Source organism: Chiroxiphia lanceolata, chromosome 3 (assembly GCF_009829145.1).
Source record: "Chiroxiphia lanceolata isolate bChiLan1 chromosome 3, bChiLan1.pri, whole genome shotgun sequence".
Taxonomy (NCBI): Eukaryota; Metazoa; Chordata; class Aves; order Passeriformes; family Pipridae; genus Chiroxiphia; species Chiroxiphia lanceolata.
Window position 1 is genome coordinate 27261293 of NC_045639.1, and position 19027 is coordinate 27280319.

The window sequence follows — 19027 nt, forward strand, 5'->3', positions numbered from 1 at the left end:
CCCGGGGTGCGCGGGGTGGAGGTGCTGGGGAGGCGGCGGCGGCGGCGGCATCCGCGGGGTGAAAGGGGCAGCTACTTTTCATTTAAACCAAGGACAAAGGGCGGCCGTGCAGAGTGTCTGGGTTTAGTTCTTGGCTGGCGGGAGTTCGAAAGGCGTTAGAAACGTTTCCACGGCTTTTGCTACCCGAAAAGCAATTTTTTTTTTTTTTTCACAGAAGCATTGGGAAGCAGAAATGATTGTTGTGTGACGCTGAAGTACTGTATCAGAGGTGACTGGGGAACACACAGAAATAAATACATGCCCTTTCAGCCCCCGGAGTAGATAAGAGCACATAGATCCCAATACACACAGGGTGCTCATGTTCTTTTACCCATGCCCACTAGAACTTGCATTATCTTTCCTTATAAGCCTTCACACTCTAGTGCTGGAAAAAGCATCCAAGTGTTAGTCACCTGCCTTAAAGTTTCATCTATGGTTATATTTCCCTGTAGTCTAAGCATCTTTTTCATCCATACCTACTAAGTTACATTCAGCAAGGATCCTGTGAAGTCCATATCTTGTGCATTAAGTTTAATGAGTGCTGGTTTCTGGAGCCATCACTAGAAGAGTGGAGCAAGTAGGCTGTTACATTAAAGCCGTCTTTTGAGCTTCCATTACCCTAAAAGGTCTTCTGCTTCGTATCATAAATATTTGTAACTTGTGGTCATAGCTATGAGCCAGCTGTCCTCCAGCCTTGGAAAGGCAACATCTTCAATGTAACTAAGGTGCAATAAACGTAAATGATTCATAATTTTTCATCTTGACGTTATAATAAATGTGTATTTAGCAGTCTGGAATGACTTTAAACACAATAATGTTCCATGCAGTCTCTCTCTTTCCGTGAAGTTTACCTGACCTCTTTAGTTTCCAGAGGCCTGGAGAGAGACTTCTGCACATACTTGTCTTTAAGCATGGAGTTATATCTCTGGTGCCAAAACTTCGGCTGATATAAACTGTCACAGCGCTATTGATTTAAATAGGGCCTGTGATTTACACAAGTTGAGGATCTGACTCACAGACCTCAATAGGGCTTCTCACATATTTAAAAGTAATTAAGTGTGTAAATGTTTGCACGCTCGGAGCTGATTCACTTAGAGTTTTGTCCTAGTAAGAGCAGAGCAACGGGTAATTTCGTGTAATATTAGGAAACATGAATTCACTATAGAACATTGTCCTTTATAATAAATAAGGTTCTGATTTTTTATATTTCAGACCATATTCTACTCTTGTGCCAAAGCCTTTAAATAAATATTGGAACTCGGTGCACTATATATCTAAGGACAAAAGATCGTGACTATAAATATCTTAATAATTGTATTTAAATACTTGTTCTGATGCTATTTTGTAATACTTAGAGTGCAACTTTTTACAGAATATAAAAATACTGCCTGTGTCATCTGACTCCTTTGATGTACTGCATTAAAATTCCTATGTCTAAGGACATATCATGCAGTCAACTTTATTTCTCTTCTATAAATAGTTTGAAATTAGGTCACTGTTCTTGTAAGGATGGGCTAAGCTTGTACAACTGATTTAAAAGAAATTACCTATATATAAATGTTTTGATTTCTTTCTCGTGCTCGCCTACAGTGACACCATTCCTTATCTATAATCAGTAATTTTTCTGTCCTGGCATATGAATTCTATGCTGGCAGTTTTTTGTAGAGTTGTTTATAGTGACGCCTGCTGAAAAAGACTAAGACTGACGTTTCTCTAAACCTTTAAAAAGGCATTTACCCAATTATTTCAGAGTTCAGCACAAAAGAAGAAACCAGACGTAAATTCAAATATATAAAATTTGAAACTCCCTAATTTGGATAGTTTTCAGTAAGATTAGTTGAATCATACAAGGGCTTTTCCTCTCTCACATGTGTAGGATTTACTTTCTAATGCAATGTGATGTAGTTACAAAGCAAAATAGCTTCTTATTTCCTGGATGTAATGCTTGTTCTTTAGGTTATTGTTCTTTGAGAAGGGCTAGACTTCACACCAGTAAATCACTGTCTGAACTGCTGCATGTTAGTGTTTTCAGTGCTCCAGTCAGGAAAGCACATGCTTATGTTTATCTCTGTTAAGGATAACAAAATAGTAAAAAAGCAGATTAAAGCATAGGACTAAGTTTAAACACAGATTACCCCTCTGGTTTCAGAAGGAGTTAAGTGTCAGCCTATTCCAGTATTGCCCTGAATAGAATGCTTTCTCAAGCTCAGCTTAAAAATTCTTCAGCAGTAGGTTTGTGTATGTGCTCTCCTACAAGAAGAAGATCCACGTGTGCTCTGTGCTGGGCAGAAGCTGTGTAGCCATAGCTAGTGCAGCTGTAAACCTCAGCTAACAGGCCCTGCTAATGGAATGCATGAGCTGCAGCTTCAGCTTCCTAGCAATCTGCCGACTGGACCAAATAAGTGTATACTTGCTTGCAAAAGAGACTCAAGGTATAACCACAGTAAAATTTCTCATATATATGTGTTAGTATAAATGTTATTGTAAAAATATATGTGCCTGATATGTTTGGTTTTTTTAAAGCTGTGTTTAAAGAGTATTATTTAGGATGCAAAACTAAGAAAAAAGTGCCATGCTTAGAGCTCCTTGTGTAATCTTTATACTGCCCCTTGTGCAATCTTTATACTGCCTCTTGTGCAAATATTTACTGATGAATGGAGACATCTCATGGAAAATTTTGATACTAGCTTAGTGAAATAACCACAAGGAGGCAGAATTAAAATCTGATGAGTAACCTGGATTGTCCCTTTCCCCACTGAGTCCTTCACATTGCATTCTCAGCAACATTCTCAGCAACATTCTCATATTACTGAGTGCAATTTTCTACATCTGATAGACAGGTAAAAGATAAATTGAGTGTAGTTTCCCATATGCGATATTACCAGTGAGGACTGAATCCTATGTCTTTTCCACAGTACACATAATTCAACATATAACCAGTCAAATTTGTCATTTAGTTTAGGAGATGGATTATGGGTCCTAACAGTGGTCTCTTTTTCTGGTATTTGGAAAATTGATGCCACCTGAAATGTCAGGAAGGGAGATGAATCAGTGGGACAGTTTGCTGGGTCTTCCTCTCTCCTCTTTGGGAACTGAAGGAGATCTAGTCTTTCACAGTGTTCCCAAAAATTTGCCACTGGGGGCAGATGCTGGATTACTTACGGTATGAGAGTGCAACCTGGTTCTTGGCCACGTTGCAGGAACGTGCTGAGGGTCGTATGGTCTGTACTCAGGCTTCATGAAGAATGTAATCCATACTCCTGTTTCCTACCTCGGCGCTTTGGCAGCTCGTGAGTTAGCTTCTTCTACAGCCATTACTGCTGCTTTGGTGATGGTGTGAGCTGAACCATGAGATTCTCTTATGTTTTCATCATCTTGGCAGACTGGCAAAAGTTTCCTTAGGAGTGCAACTGGGAAAAGAGAGTCAGTGATTTTTAACAGTCCATTTCTCAACAAAAAGTGACAACGTGTAATGACATAAAGGTATGTGTACATAAAGGAGGCCAGAGAGGCAGGAGAACTCTGCCAGCACACTTAGCTTGTCAGACACCGGAAGGCCCCAGTCCAGAAGCAGATAACTGCATGAACCTAAGCTAATGAGCACTGCTGAGAAGCAGGGTATGTTAGTTTGGGCATGCTGCCACATTAGCATGACTCTACATCTTCTAGACAGAAGCTAGCGTATGTCTGGGCAGCTCCGAGCATGAGCAGAGTTTGCTTGTATCTGTCTGCACCTGTCTGCATGGCCTCACAGAATAAAAAGCAGTAATTTCCCAATTAACTAGAAAAAGCCTTCTGCAAACAATAAAGATTGAAGAGTATCTGAAAAAAAAAAAAAAAGAAAAGAAAAAAGAAATGGCTTATTTCAAAGCCTCCTCAATTTGTTTTTGCATACAAGGCCTAAGAAGAACTTGGCCAGTGTTGAGTCTACTTTCTATCTTGACAATAAAAGTACTTTTTTAGTACCTATTTGGTTTTATCTTCTTCTGTTTCTTCCTACTTTATATTTAAATTGAAAGATCTGTGAGCAAGAGACCATCTCACTGCCTCTGTTTGTACAAAAAAATACAGTGTGATGGCATCCTCATCTGTGCCTCTGACTCCTAAACACTTGTGTGCCCAGCAGTGATATGAGTGATCTGTACTAAGTAACCATTTGATTTGACACTGTCAATCAGCAGAAGCAGAGGTCTGCCATGAAATAGTTTGCACTGTATTTATATTTTCTACTTGTCAGCTGGGCAAAGCACCAATATTTTTTATTTTGTGTGGTAGTAAGCGCTTGTAAATGGAAACTCCGGGTCACTGTTACTTTCTCCACTCATTATTGCTTTTGTCAGACAGCTAGATCCTTTCTCTAGCTTATGACCTGCCTATCCAGAAAACTAATGTGACCTTCTCCATTGCAGACTATGAGTGCCCCATACAGTGTTGATCATGGTGCTTTCTCAAAAAGAGGGTTCTCTGTGCTCAGAACCTAAGTTCCACTTGGAAGAAGATCCTGCAACCAACTTTCTTAGTCCAACACCCACTGAATCCACTGATCACTGCTGTGCAATTGCTCTGTATGTGTTTACAGCAGCTGTGCTTTGTGCATGGATGATGCAGGGTCCTTATGATGCAGAGTCCCTACGGATGTGTAGGATGAAGTACCTATTGTCACAGTGTGTTTGAAGAGCTTCTGAATTGCTCCAGAAAGCACCGGTATTTATCCTCACAGCCTTATTATTTCCCTGTTGGGATGGACGAAAGGACAGACAAATTACATGCCTTGAGCAAATGTAAAGAACCATTCCAGCATCTTCAAAATCCATTGGTATTCCATACATGATCTGTTAACTCGCCATCTGCAGAAAGGAAGATAGTGTAGCTCTTCTCCCAGTTGATCCAGCAACTGTTTTGCAAAATTACTCACGAAGCTTTGTTGCATGCTCATATGTCTATAAATAAGGGAATGGAAAAAGCATAAAATCTTGGAAGGAAGCTAAGGGATACAAAAGGATGTTTAGACTGAAGTGTAGACTATTGTTCCTGGGTTACTGCATGCATTTATTTCAAAGAGGAGGTCTGTTCAGAATCAGAAGCAAAGGTGGCTTAGGGATTGATAGAGGGTAATTCTGCTTCTGTAGAGGTCTGATTTCTGTCTATAAGCATGCTCAAGATTATGGAAAATGTTTTTCTAGGCTGCAAGAGTTTTCTGGGTAAAGTCACATTCAGGAGAATCAGAACTAAAGTACTTCACTCAAAGGTAGTCCACTGAACTATCAAAACATATTATTCCTGTATTATTATCCCCATAAAAGCACTTTTCCTCTTTATTTTACCTCATAGGTATATGGAGTATATGCCTATCAATTTTCTATATGTAGGACTAGGATGCCTCAAAGGCAAATCAGTTTCCAGTTTCCTCTGCTGACCATGCAGAAGCACCCAGGTCAGGACCTTCAATATTCACCAGGCCACGTGTCTTGTTACACAGGGACAGAATCCATCACTTCTGAAAAGAGATGATGTTGGCAAGTGGACGGGCCTCAAAATGTGCCCATTATTCCCATCTGTTCAAATTGCAACTTAAGTGCTTACAAATTGATCAAATGTTTTCAGCAAGCTATGAAAAGGGCTTCATTCTAGGGAACATTAATCTGAATCTCAGACTCAATTTCCTCCTCTGCTACAGATGTCCTGTATGACCTTCGATGAGTGACTCTTTCTGTGCCTCAGTTCCTCATTGTTAAAATGGGCTACTAATAACATTTCCTAAAATGTTCTGTGAGGATAAACAATGACTATGATATGATATGGTCAGGCATTAGCACATAAAGAGAATGGATAAGAATCTCAGATTTTACAGGAATATTCCTGCCAGAAAAATTTCGAGCAGTTCCAATCAGTGTACAGACAGTATCTGATGTCTGCCATGTTCACTATGGGTCAGTTACTGGCATGACAGTTTAAATAAACAATTCTAACCAAGCAACCTGTAGATAATTTTTGAAACAAGAAAATTTATATGTAGTCAAAATGTAGTCATAGTACTAGATATCCTAATACAGATTATCATTTAGAGACATTCTGTCTTTCTCAATCATTATTGACTCTCTTTTCTCATCTTCAAAAGCAAGCTAGTGCTTTAAAATCCAAGAGAGGGCTTTTATGTATGTGGCCAAATCCATACAACTGCAAAGATGAAAATAAGAGTCATATAAGGCCTTTATTAGCTGACTGAAATTCCATGGTCTTCAGCAGAGCTGCAGATGGAGATGGATTAACCTGATCCTAGATGAGAGAAAGGTGCAGCTCTTGGCTTCAGAGAGAGACACGTTTTCCCTTTAGATCCAGCCCTTCTGCCTTCCCCAGGAGAAGTTAAAGATTGATTTGGGTTTGTGGTTGTAATGTGTCAGTATTTCCACTAGCATGGCAGTCTATAGGTTTGTTAAAAATACTTGGAAAATGGCTCTGTTAGCAGTCTATATGTTTGTTAAAAATACTTGGAAAATGGCTCTGTTAGCAATCCTAGGAATCATTCTTTAAAACAACTACCATCAGTCTTGCAGACTCAGTCTCAATATCTGTTCAGTTCAAAGTGTGCAGAGTATTTTGTAACCAGGCCAAAATTTTGGAAGTAACATAAACATATGTAATGTCTCAGCTTTGCTAAATTTAAACCAATGCTGTTAGGTTCAAGAAACTGTGATATGGCAACCTCAGCTTTAATAGTACTAGCAGGCATAGAAAATGGTTGCTTTTATTTGTCTCAGTCATCCTGCAGCATCACAGGTCACTCATTCTCTGACAAGAAGTTCCAAAAATTCCAGTGAATGGAGAATGTTAACACATAAAACTCAGTTGCTATTTCTGTAAAATAACTATTACAGTAGCTAACTATATATAGCCAGAAGTAATTGCTTCTGTAAATAAAATACCAGTGAACACATTACAAGATTAAAGAGAAACTTTGAGCTTCCATCACAGCTATTTGCCGACTCTCACCCATATACACACAATGACTTTGCAGTCATAGCTCTGCAGTGCCTCAAGACCTAATTTAGGATATATGTAGCATATTACACTTCCTCACATTCCTAAATAAAGTACTCTTCCATTAGCTGCCTCGTTCTTATTTTAGCTGACCACTTCACCTTTCACTAGTCATTTCACCAAATAAACTGCAATTCAATTTTCTGTTAGTCTTATTTTACAATTAGGATTTATACAGGCTTTAGGGGATCATGGGGGTTTGGATGTATTTTTTAGACAATATTTATTAATTTGAGACTATTTAAAAATAGTCTCTTTCAAATGGCAGTTGTAGGTAGTAAAAGTGAGATAGATGAATTGATGGAAGATCAGATCAGAAGTGATGTATTTTAACAAATGTGTCATCAATCTTTGAGAGTGAAGGTGATATTAAATAGCTTGAATACCATGCTGCTATAGGAAGGGACACTTTAAATACTTTGAAGGTAGGTTTACAGTGATCTCTGCCATTCAGTGAAGGAGAAGAGTTATTGCCCATAAACTATGGGGGTTTTGCTCACTACTGCTGGTAAAACTAGAAAGCCTGCTGTTCATCCTTTAAACCTTTTTTTGGTAGGGATTTAACAAGTTCACAACTGAGAAGTATAGAAGGCACCTATGTAAGAGTTTGAAAGTCTCTTACTTTTTTTATTTCCTAGTCTGATATTACTTAGACAAATCTGGTTTGTATGTGGACCTTTCAGAAGAAGAGAATTCTATTCCTATGAAATACCTTTTGCTGACTTGGTCCTTCCTGTTGCATCTATGCTATCATAAGTTCTGGGAGCTGCTGTGAGGGAGCAAAATCCTGACAAGCTATAGACAGAAGAAAGCAGACTGGTATTTCTCGTATTTGTAGGTGTCACAGGAAAGGAGAGCTTTGAGCCTGAAGCCAAATGGGCAGATGGGCAGGTGCCTTCAGGGAGCTACTAGACATAAAGACAGCATAGGAAAAATTCTTCTGTACTTGAATTAAAACATAAGAAAGGAGTTTTTCCTTCTTCTAAGAGTCAGCGATCAGAGAAGGGTGTTGACATTTTGTTAGGAAGGAGCCATTGTAGGCAGTGTGGGGACAGGCTGCGTGGGAACCTGAAAGTGAAAACCAACAGCATGAGTTTATGTGAACAGGGATAAATAAGAGCAACCAGTATGTTGTTTTAGGCAAAAACCTACACAAATCCTTACAAGATTCTGAATGAATAGGAGCGGTGCCGGAATACATCTGTCATAACTGAAAAAGCAGGCTGATGCTCCATTATATCTTGGACAGGCTGTGATTGAAGATTTCACTGTGGAAAAGATCCGCAAGACAAATTCTGAAGATAATTCAGAGTAGAAGTTGATGCCTGCTATTAGACCTGACAGTAGTGTGACAAGAAAGCAGATAACAAGAAAGAATCACTATGGGAAACAAAATTGTATTAACTTGTTTGTTTTGTCTCTTTGTATTTTAATGTTTGCAGCAATTCAACATCAGCTCCCCCAAAAATGGAGATATTTGTGTTCTCGACTTGTTGTCAAACAAAACGACATCAAGCAACAACCCATACTTCAGCAGTGTTGCTTCTGCAACAGAAATAAATGCTGTTGACGGGCAATAACCCAGTGTCACAAAACTATCTCAGTCATACCCAGGATATCAAAGAGTACTCCCACTACTCCCCCCTTGTGTACCTAGCTGGAACTCTTTTGCCCAGTTTGAGAAACATTTTTCCATGAGGTGTCTTGTGAAAAAAATGGAATTGGAATGTTGAAAGAGAAACAAAGATGCAGGTCCCAGTGCTTAGCCCATTAAAGGAGATACTGAGTGAGTTTCATGTGGAATTTGGAAGTGCCTTCCATAGAACCAAATAAATATTGGTTTGCCCTCCTAAGAGAGCTTTGGGATGTTGTCTTGTAAAGCAGGATATGGGCAGGTATGTTGAACAGCCAACAGGTCCAGGAAAGTGATTCTTCTCCTGTACTCAGTGCTGGTGAGGCCACACCTGGAGTACTGTGTCCAGTTCTGGACCCCTCAGTTCAGGAAGGATATTGAGGTGCTGGAGCAGGTCCAGAGGAGAGCAACAAGGCTGGTGAAGGGACTCAAACACAAGTCCTATGAGAAGAGGCTGAGGGAGCTGGGGCTGTTTAGCCTGGAGAAGAGGAGGCTCAGGGGAGACCTCATCACTCTCTACAACTCCCTGAAAGGAGGTTGTAGCCAGGTGGGGGTTGATCTCTTCTCCCAGGCAGCTATCAGTAAGACAAGAGGGCACGGTCTTAAGCTCTGCCAGGGGAGGTTTAGGTTGGATATTAGGAAGAAATTCTTTACAGAGAGGGTAATCAGGCATTGGAATGGGCTGCCCAGGGAAGTGGTAGATTCTCCGTCCCTGGAGGTTTTTAAGATGAGACTGGATGCAGCACTTAGTGCCATGGTCTGGTAACTACTGTGGTAGTGGATCAAGGGTTGGACTCGATGATCTCAGAGGTCTTTTCCAACCTAGCTGATACTATAAAAAAACAAAACCAAACAGCTGTCTGAAGGACAAATCTAGAGAACGGGCCTACCCAGGACAATTCCCAGGAACATGTATGCTTCACTCATGCAGTGTAAATCAATCTTGTATTTCCCATGTATTGAGGATGGAGCATTTGTGCCTTTCCAGCACAATAACTGACTGCTGCTTAGTCTCCCCTATCTTCAGCTGAAGCTCCCTAAACTCGCTTATGTCAAATGGAGAACCAGTTCAGACAACATTATACGCACAACATGTCCTTTTTTAATCTGAAGCACTTTGCTGAAGTTACAGATGCATTTTTAACCTGAACATATGTTTCACTGCGTAGCCTCATGGCTTCTGAACAGCTGTGATAGGAATACAGGTTGTCTCCTGAGGTAAATAAGCGCTCACCTGCTAAGCTGGGAAAAGAATCTCTATAAAGGGTATTTCAGACAGCTTGCAATAAATATGTTATCATCCACTTCATGTAATCCACTAATAATAAAGAAAGAGAAAACCATCCACATTTCATTTTCCATGTGGTGATGCACTGTCCTTATGGAAAGAGGCGAATGGCAACATGTCACAGCCCGCCAACTTCAAACACACTTCTGAATGCTGTCTCTCATCAGTGGACTTGTATTCCCAAAGTAAGGAGTATTAGGTTTCAGTGAAAGACCTGAACTGTTCCATTAATGACCTGATGGATGAGGTAAGATTCAGTGGTTTTTTTACTCAAAGCCAGACTTGAAATATTTGAACTGCCTCTCATTTCTGCTTGTCTGTTTTCCTGATAGATACTCATGTGGATCCAATCATCAGATAAATTTCTGAATCAGCAGAAGACATCTGAACTTTTTCCCAAAATACATAATATAGGTAAGTATTTGAATCCATTGTATCTCAGTACAGTGCTGTAGGTTTACAAATGCTAAGTAAAATGGGAGCTTTGCCTCATGATCTTGGCATCATCATCCTTAGACACCAGAACTTTAACATTTAGATATCTTAGTGTATTTGAAATTGTCAGTTTCTATCCTTTTAGAGATAGAAGAAAAAGAAACCTAGACAAAGTTTTCTTGAGGAAAACTCATTTTAAACTCAAAACTTTAAACAAATAAACTAATTTTTCCAGGCTTATCATTTCTTAGATCACACCAAACTAAAAAGAAAAGCCACCCCAAAACAAACTAGATGTGATGTTTCTGTCCTCTGACATTATTGAAATATTCAGGCATAAAATATGCTACTGAAATGTCTGAAAAAGGTTATGTTATTAATCCACACATAATTTAGAAATGTTTGGAATTATATTACCCAAACTTTTATATAAAAAAAAATTAGGCAAAACTAGAAAAGTTTGAGTCAAAAATAAGTATTTTGTAAAGTTACGAATACATTGGCACAAGCTATGAAAAATGTACTAGAATTATAGATTAAATTACTTTGATTATACTGGATAAGAGCTGTTTTTTTGATAATAAATACTTGTTAGTTATAAGATCTTATTACAGTTTTTAACCTAATTGCTAATTTCCCTTTGCTTCCTCTCTCCCTTAAGACTCCTTACTGCAGATTGCAGCTTTCTCTCTTTTGGAGCATGTGTAAGAGAATTTCGTATGTTGAAGGAAGAGGTACATAAAGGAACTGCTCCTTTGTTTTATAAATATGTGTTTGTCCTAATAAATAAAGCGGCAACATTTCTCCCCAAGCTAAACCTAGTGTAAAAAATTCAAATACAAACTGGAGCATAAAGGCACGAAACAGAAATCTTGTTACTTTGAAAAGGATACAAAGATATGTCAATGTCAGTATAAACAAACAGCTTGAAACAAACAAATGGTGAAAAACAAAACTGAAGCAATGATGTACTACATTATATGAATAAATATATACTTTTAACTATTTATTTTATGAAAAATGAAGGTATGGGGACTGTGATATCTACGAAAATAGTAGAGTTATTCAAAAGCAGAAAAGTTAGTGTTTTCTCTATGCTGCTTTTTTAAGCATCACACCTTGACCTCTAGATGCAGTGAATCCCTTTCTCTTCCCCTAGGGATGGGTGAAGGATACTGGATTTCCCAGACTCAGATAGAATGTTAAAACCATGGATATTGAAAATCTCTCAAGAGACTCCTTCAATTATATTAATACTAGAGATGGGAAACATTTTTCGTGAATAACACTTCAGAAAAATGCCATGTCCTTATAATTATGATATATATCTTCATCAAATTATTTTGACAATTATGATCAAAACTAACAAAAAAATCCTGCCATGGTTTCATTAATATTTTTTTTCAAAGAGGCACTGTAACTAATCTAATTTTAACTTTTTAATTAACATTGAGACTACCTGGAAAAAACCCTCTTATAACTTTTCCTATCTTGGATTTATTAAGAGTTGGCAGCCCTACATTTGATTCCTTTGGATTGGTTACCTATTTGACTTTACAAGAGCACCATCAGGGCAACTATACCTCTATTAGTTTATTTAAATTCAGATAACAAGAAATAACTGCAATCGTACGAGACTTAGATGAAGGCAGTCAATTCTCACACATTTCTTTTGGAGTGTCTGCTTTCTTTAAAAACAGTTAGAAAAACAACCAAACAGAAAAACCCCAAAACCCAATAACCAAACAAACTGGTTTTCATATGAAAACTTTAAATTCTATGACGGATTATTTTCAGTTGACAACTAGATTGGTTTCAGATACTGAAAATTCATGGTCTATAGTACTTTCTTTTTTGCCCAAATACCTGATACGTCCAAAAGCAGAAATATTTATGATAGAAGATATCTTTAAAAAGTTATTTGCTAAAGATAGATAAATTTAGAGGCATTTTTTAATTTATTTAGATAAAATTAAAACACCTGTTGTTTTCTTTGATTTGCATGAGGAAGAAAATCTGTTTTCCAGTCAGATAAAATATGATTTTTCTTTGCCTTTATAGAATAGCTATCATATCCTAAAATAAAAGTATGAAAGTGAAGAGGGTGCTTTGAGGATAGATGTGTGAAAGTTTTGTAGATAGCTATGAGGTTACAGAGGTATAATTACTAATTAAGTAGCACTGATTCAGACACGTCGTGCTTTGCTCAGGCTCATATATATTACCTGTATGTAATGGTAGTGGATCATGCCCTGTCTTGCTGCAAGTGTTCTGCTTCGTGGAATCACATCTTTTGCTTTCTGCCCCTCTTGTGCTGTGTTAGCAGAAACTGAAATTATACTGAAGGAAGACATTCTTTGCATTATTGAGAGCTTCTACAACCTGGAACAGAAAGGACTAAGAAAAAGAGATGAAGCACTTAGCTGGAAATATAGTGAGGTGGATGTGTTTTAGGCATGTAAATGCAGAAGAAAAATGGAGTACTACAGACTTAGAACCACACCCACAAACATTAAAAGGAGAAAGAAAAGTAAAATAAACTGTGGAGGAGTAATTATGACCTGCTAAGCCTTTGTGCCTTTGTTCTGTTTGTGAACTCTAAAGTCATGAGTGAGTCATGGCAGTTTAGTGGTCAACTGTTTTCTATTCTGTGTTTGCCAATAGAGGCCCATTAGGCATCAGCTCGTGGGAAAGCCATCTCTGTCAGTCCACACCTCAAAGGTTTCACCCAGCATTGACTCCCTTCCTTCCCTTATGAGAGGTATGTTGGAGCAACAACCATTTCTGGACTGTCCACGTCTTTAAAAAGTTGAAAACTGCCACCTATACTAGAAAATGAAACTAGACTTTTGCAACTTCAGAGACATAAATATCAATACTTGTGTAGCTGTGTACTACATTTCAGTTCTCCAAAGACATGTGCAGGAATAAGTCTACTGAAGAGTCCTGAATCCTGACATTTCAGATTGTATAGTGTTATTCACAAACATGCCTTTTTGAGCTTTGGCCATCATTGTAACTTATCAATGAAGCCAGTAAAAAATACATCTCAGCATGTCCTACATGTCCTGAGTAGCAATACTGCAAATACTGTAAATTGTAACATCACACCTTTATTCTGCCTTAGTTTATCAGTTTTAAAATGTTTCACTACTTGAATACTATCATGGGAAAAGGCTAGAGGAAAGCTGTAGGAATAACAAGATACCAGTTTTATTAATGACTCTTTTAATGACATTAAGTAGGTGATAAAGAATAAATTCTCAAAATTGTCCACTTAACTTGAGATGCCCAAAATATCTCTAGTCAGATATTTTACAATTAAAGCACTCAAAATTCAGAGGCACTCCCAAAATGTAGCCCTTTCATCATTCTCTTTCTCATTCATCTGCATTGTGAAGTGGTGATAATACCTACTTCTGAAAAGCCTGTTCTTTTCAATTTCATTGATACTACTGAACTGATGCATAATTTAAAATCATCAAAAAAATTAGCAGAAGCTGGTAACAATAGTTACACCTTGGGCATACTTATTACTCCACTGCAACTTATCAACTGTGAAATGAGTTTGCCTTGGAGTATCACATATATTAGTGACAGATGCTTCTAATCCTGGGTAAGACAGTAAGCTGAATCCTAGCAACGCTTCAATAAAGTGCATACATACTGCCAGTCTTCTCTGTAACCTTACTACATCCAGTGATGGCCAGGCATGTAAATAGCAAGTTGTCCAGACTTGGAGTTTCCCTTATGTTTTTTCAAATTTCTTGTGGTGTTCTCATACTAAACAGATCAGCAGAACAGTAAGCCCTTCTAGGCTGTTCTTCTGGATGCTGTATCCTGCCGTATGTTGTATGGCTTGCACTCCTGCAGCGTACGAGAAAGCAGAGAGTCAATTCTGTTTCCTGGATGTAAACACATTCAGATCCCTCAGAGTTTCTTTTAGGGAAGTTTTCAGAAGCAACAATACTTTGGTACTCTATGGAAAGAAAGAAAAACAGCAAAAGCTAACAGGAGTATGGATAATTGACAACTGACCCCAATATACAGTCTGTGGGTCTGTGACAACCCAAGGACCAGCTTTCCTGTCATGAAAGGAATCACATTAAGAATTAGACTACACTTGCTTCTTGCCTGAAATTGCTTATGTGGTAGAGAACGAAGGAAGGAAAAGTACCTGTCCTTGTGGTTTGGTTTGGTTTTTGATGTAATACAAAATAATGCACTCAAGCAGCATACATAATGTGGGGGTTTTTTTCTGCATGCTGTTCAAGAAAGCAACAGCCTGGAAAGGCAAGACTGACCTTCATGTTCCTGTCCTCTTCTGGTCCTGATGAAGAGAGTGAACTGTACTCTCAGGAAAAAAATCTTCCAAGGCTCACCCAGAGTTCATGGAGAGGCTGATCTAGGGAAAGGGGTTCTCTCTTGCATCCTCATCCATTCCAGAATTCTTTCCTTGTCACTCTGTCCCCAAATTGCTTCCAGCAAGGATAATCTAATCATTGAGTCTGAATATCAGTGGACTCCTTCTATAGTCCTGAGCAATGCCAGGTAACTCCAAGTTTTCCTTCCCCAGAAAACTGTTGTAAATTCTCTAGATGAGGGCTGATAAACCAAGGACACATCAGAGCTGGGTTTTACCCTTCACAAGTTTCTCCAGCAACTCCACATATAGAATAGCAACAATCCTGCAAATGGCAAACCCACAGTGAACGCTGCCAGCGTACCCATGTGAAGGCAGAGAGGAGACATGGGCAAGACCAAGTGGAAGCCTATTTTTATATTCAGGATATATATCCACTATAGAAGTACTGCTGTATTTTACCAGAGAGACATACAGTGCTAAAGCTTTTTATATCAATAAAATAAAATCGCCATCCACAAGCTATAAAATATTAAATAAAAAACCTGACAGTGGTGAGAGTCCCTGGCACAGCTATGTTTATCTGGGATCATACTGCTCTACAGCCCTGCCTAACAGCCAGAAATCTCTAGCCTAGAAGTGACCTAAGCATATGTTCTGCAACTGGTGGTATGTTTTTGTAGCCCATGCAGATATGCTTAAACTAGCTGTGATCTATCTAGCTCAGATAAGAACTGCTAGGAAGGTATGATATCATGGTTTTCAGTCTTGGCTAGCAAACCAGGTGCATACCTGAAAACAGGCTGGCTGGTAGACACTGCACTGAAGTCACCATATCCCTGTGCCTGCCAGAATCAGGTACCTTAAAGCTGCAAATCCATGCAGATGTACTCTGAGAGATTTATTCCCAGTGAAAGCTAACACACTGAGCTAGTGTTTAGTATGTTCTTTTAAAAGAGGTTGGGAAGAGTACCAAAAGTATAATTACACTAGCAAGAGTTGGAGAGCTAATTAATCACACATTGACAAGATCTCTTGTGCTGAGACATTTCACAGAGAACATTGGGAGTGCCTTAAGTAACTTCCTCAGGTACATGCTTTTTGAGTGAAGAATAAATTACTAGGAAATTGGCTGGACAGAAAGGAAACCTTGGAACGGAGTTGGAGGCTGGACCAAGCCCAGTGAGACTGGGATTTTTCTTTATCTTTAGAAAAAATGCATTAGCTATTGGTATACCCTTAAAGATCATCTGCAGCATGAAGGAGTGAAAATGCTCTTGAGGATGCTTTTTTCATAACCGTGCCTCCAAAATTAGATATCTAAATAATAATTTGACTTTCAAAGATAGTCAGCATTTGACAGCAATCTTTGATTTCTTGCCAGGAAGGGACTGATTCCACTAACACTCAACTATTGCTACACAAGTATATCCATTAAGTTCAAAGGAATTCAGTGGATATACTCGTGAAGATCTTCACATCTATGATGTTTGGAACATATTCATGTCAAAGTTCCTCAATTTTTACAGGGTTTATAATGTGGGGTTTGGCTTTTATTTAATTCTTTACATGAAATTGTTTCTGAAAATCTCTCCTGCGTGCAGGCCTGAATTTATTCCTTATGTATCTGTTTTGTATAACTTTAAGAAATTATGCTCTTTTAAAAAATAAACAACAAAAAATCTCCTCTCCTTCTTTTATATTACTGAACTTGGAAAAGCCTGAAAATTTGCTGACATTTCTCCAAGGTTTGAGCAGTTTTTCAGGAAAGTGCTAGAAATTGATATAAGCATTAGTTTTGCAAAAGCTCAGCCAGATGTACTCCTCTGCTAACGGGACTATAAAAAAAAAATAAATCCTCTGGAAAACCCAGTCAACCCATTTATAAGCCTTGAGCAAGAACACGTCAAAAGAGTTGTAATTGTGGCTGCAATAATGGAATAAAGCCTATTGCGACTCCTGGCAGGATTTTACACCCTCTCTCCACCAGATAGTGCTGTTTCTCCACAGAGCTATTGAGGATGCACAGGCCAGGGAAAGGTCAGGGGCTGTCTCGAGGTAACAGGCTGCCTGCGGCTTGCTCGTCCGTCCCTGCCGCGGCCACTGCCACTCTACCTGAAATAGGGCAGGCGCGTCTGGGAGAGGTTTGCGGGAGTAAAAGCGTGACTTGGGAGGGTGCTGTGTGCAGGTGACTGTGTGCTTGTGTTGCCACTGTTGTTATCCACTATCAGTTTGATGTAATCTCTTTCCTAAAGTAAGAATGCAAATAGAAGTTGATGCAATTAGTCTGTGCTTTTATGATCTCTCAGGAGTCTCTTCCTTACAGCTTTACAGGACACTGTAACAGCACAGTTGTCTGTCAAGTTAGAGGTTGGACTGAAGCAACACTAAAGAAAATCAAACTCCAACACGCAGATGCTCCCACAGTTGAGCGGCACAAGTTGGGAGTAGCCCTGATGCAAAGGTTGTTTGGTCTCAAAAGTGCTGAGCAGGGGGGTTTCTACCAGCAAAAGTTACTTCTGAGGAGCAGATAGATCTCCTTAACCAGTACTGAATCTAGGTACCCTGTAGGCACTCTGCGTCCTTTAAAAAAAAATACAGCTGGGAAAAATACCTAAAATGTAATTAAACTACAGGCCATGGTTTACTATTCTGCTGTAGCCTTTGTAACAGAGCACAGAAATGCATCTGGAATGCTTCTTACTGCCTTTCTGCCAGAGAAATACTGCATGTGCTGTATCTTCCTCTCTTGGCCTCCCTGTGAAAAAGAGAAGGAATAGCATTTGCTCTTCAACTCTTAAAGAACAAAATCCTTCCAAATGCATAGCAAGAGAACAGAAAAAAACCCAAGCAAACAAATATTTAAAAACCTTTCAAGTGAAAAATGGTACTTACAGTTGCAATGTTTTTTGCTGTCTGTTACTTAGATATTTTGAGACAATTGAGACAATATTTTAGATGAACTCTGCAGGAAGCATTGTAATGTTGCTCTGTGTACCTGAGTTATTGGATTTTAAGAACACTATTCCAGGGTCCCTCAGTTGAGAACTGCTTAGTGACAAAAGTTCAGTCTTGACATGGACATGCTTTCCCGCAGAATAATTAAAAAAAAAAAATCTAAAAATAAATTTAAATGGTACAAGGTATTTGTATTTTCCTAAGCAATGTAAGGCTGGAGCTGTTTGATCCTAAATGAGCTTGTAAGTCTTTATTCATGCTGGCAGACATTTACTCTTAGAAGCAATGATTTGCGAAAACAAACCTTAGCTTGATTCAGTGCATGGAAAAGTACAGATGGCTTGAATTAGATATCAGGGCCTAGCTATGTATGCAGTAGATTGCACATGTAATTAGCCAACTGCCTTATTTATATTATTTTGTATGCTGTGTTAATATTGTCTGTATTCAGACTTTTGTAATATGCATGTGTGATCTCACAGAGATGCTAGATCATTAAACTCACCATGGAGACTCTGTTTACCTACCTTAGGCATACGAAATACATGCAGTTGCAGATCTCTTTAAAAATAAACAGAAAAAATTAAGCAGTATATCAGCTTGGATTTTATGTTTTCCAATAAATATCTAAGGAAATGGAGCATATTGTTTACATTGCTGTTATTGAGAAACAACACAAACGCATCCAGATGAAAGATTGATATATAGTGTTCTTTCTGACACACTAAATGTAAGACAGCTTAACACATACTATTATATGCATTAGGTTGTTAATGGGGGTAGGAGGAAAGGAGCAGGTGCTTCTTGTATTTCTGGTGGGACCTGTGACTATGGTCCTTTTCAGAAATGATATGATAGATGTGTCACGGTGGCTCTGAGCCTAGGAAAGGCTGAATTGCGAAGGAAGACATTTCCCATAATTGGCTCCATACCACAGCTTTCTATCAAACGATTCTGCTTGGAGATTGTCAGGATGATAATGAACATGGAGATTTTACTGTACTTCTATTTTGACTAGTAGACTAAGTGGCAACAGGCACCAGAAAGTCTGTCTTCCATTAATGCGAATGCTCTCGTGACCCTTAGGTTTCATTAGTACCATATCTCCTATCTGGAAACTGCTCTGGAAGCACAGATACTGGAGTTGTTTCATTAGCTCCAAATATAACACCTGCCTCCTGAGCCATTACCTGCAGAAATCCATAATTATCTGTTCTTTCCTCTCCAGTCAGGAATATCAGGTCCAGATCAAGGACTGGGTGCTCATTTTTTA

The 19027-nt window shown here is 38.7% G+C and overlaps 1 long non-coding RNA gene across 1 annotated transcript; it reads left to right on the plus strand.

Moving 5' to 3' along the window:
• Window positions 1–97: 97 nt before the first annotated feature.
• Window positions 98–12982, plus strand: LOC116785189. Its single transcript, XR_004356413.1, has 3 exons — window positions 98–254; window positions 10331–10412; window positions 12757–12982. It is a non-coding gene; the product is annotated as an uncharacterized LOC116785189 (long non-coding RNA).
• The last annotated feature ends 6045 nt before the right edge of the window (window positions 12983–19027 follow it).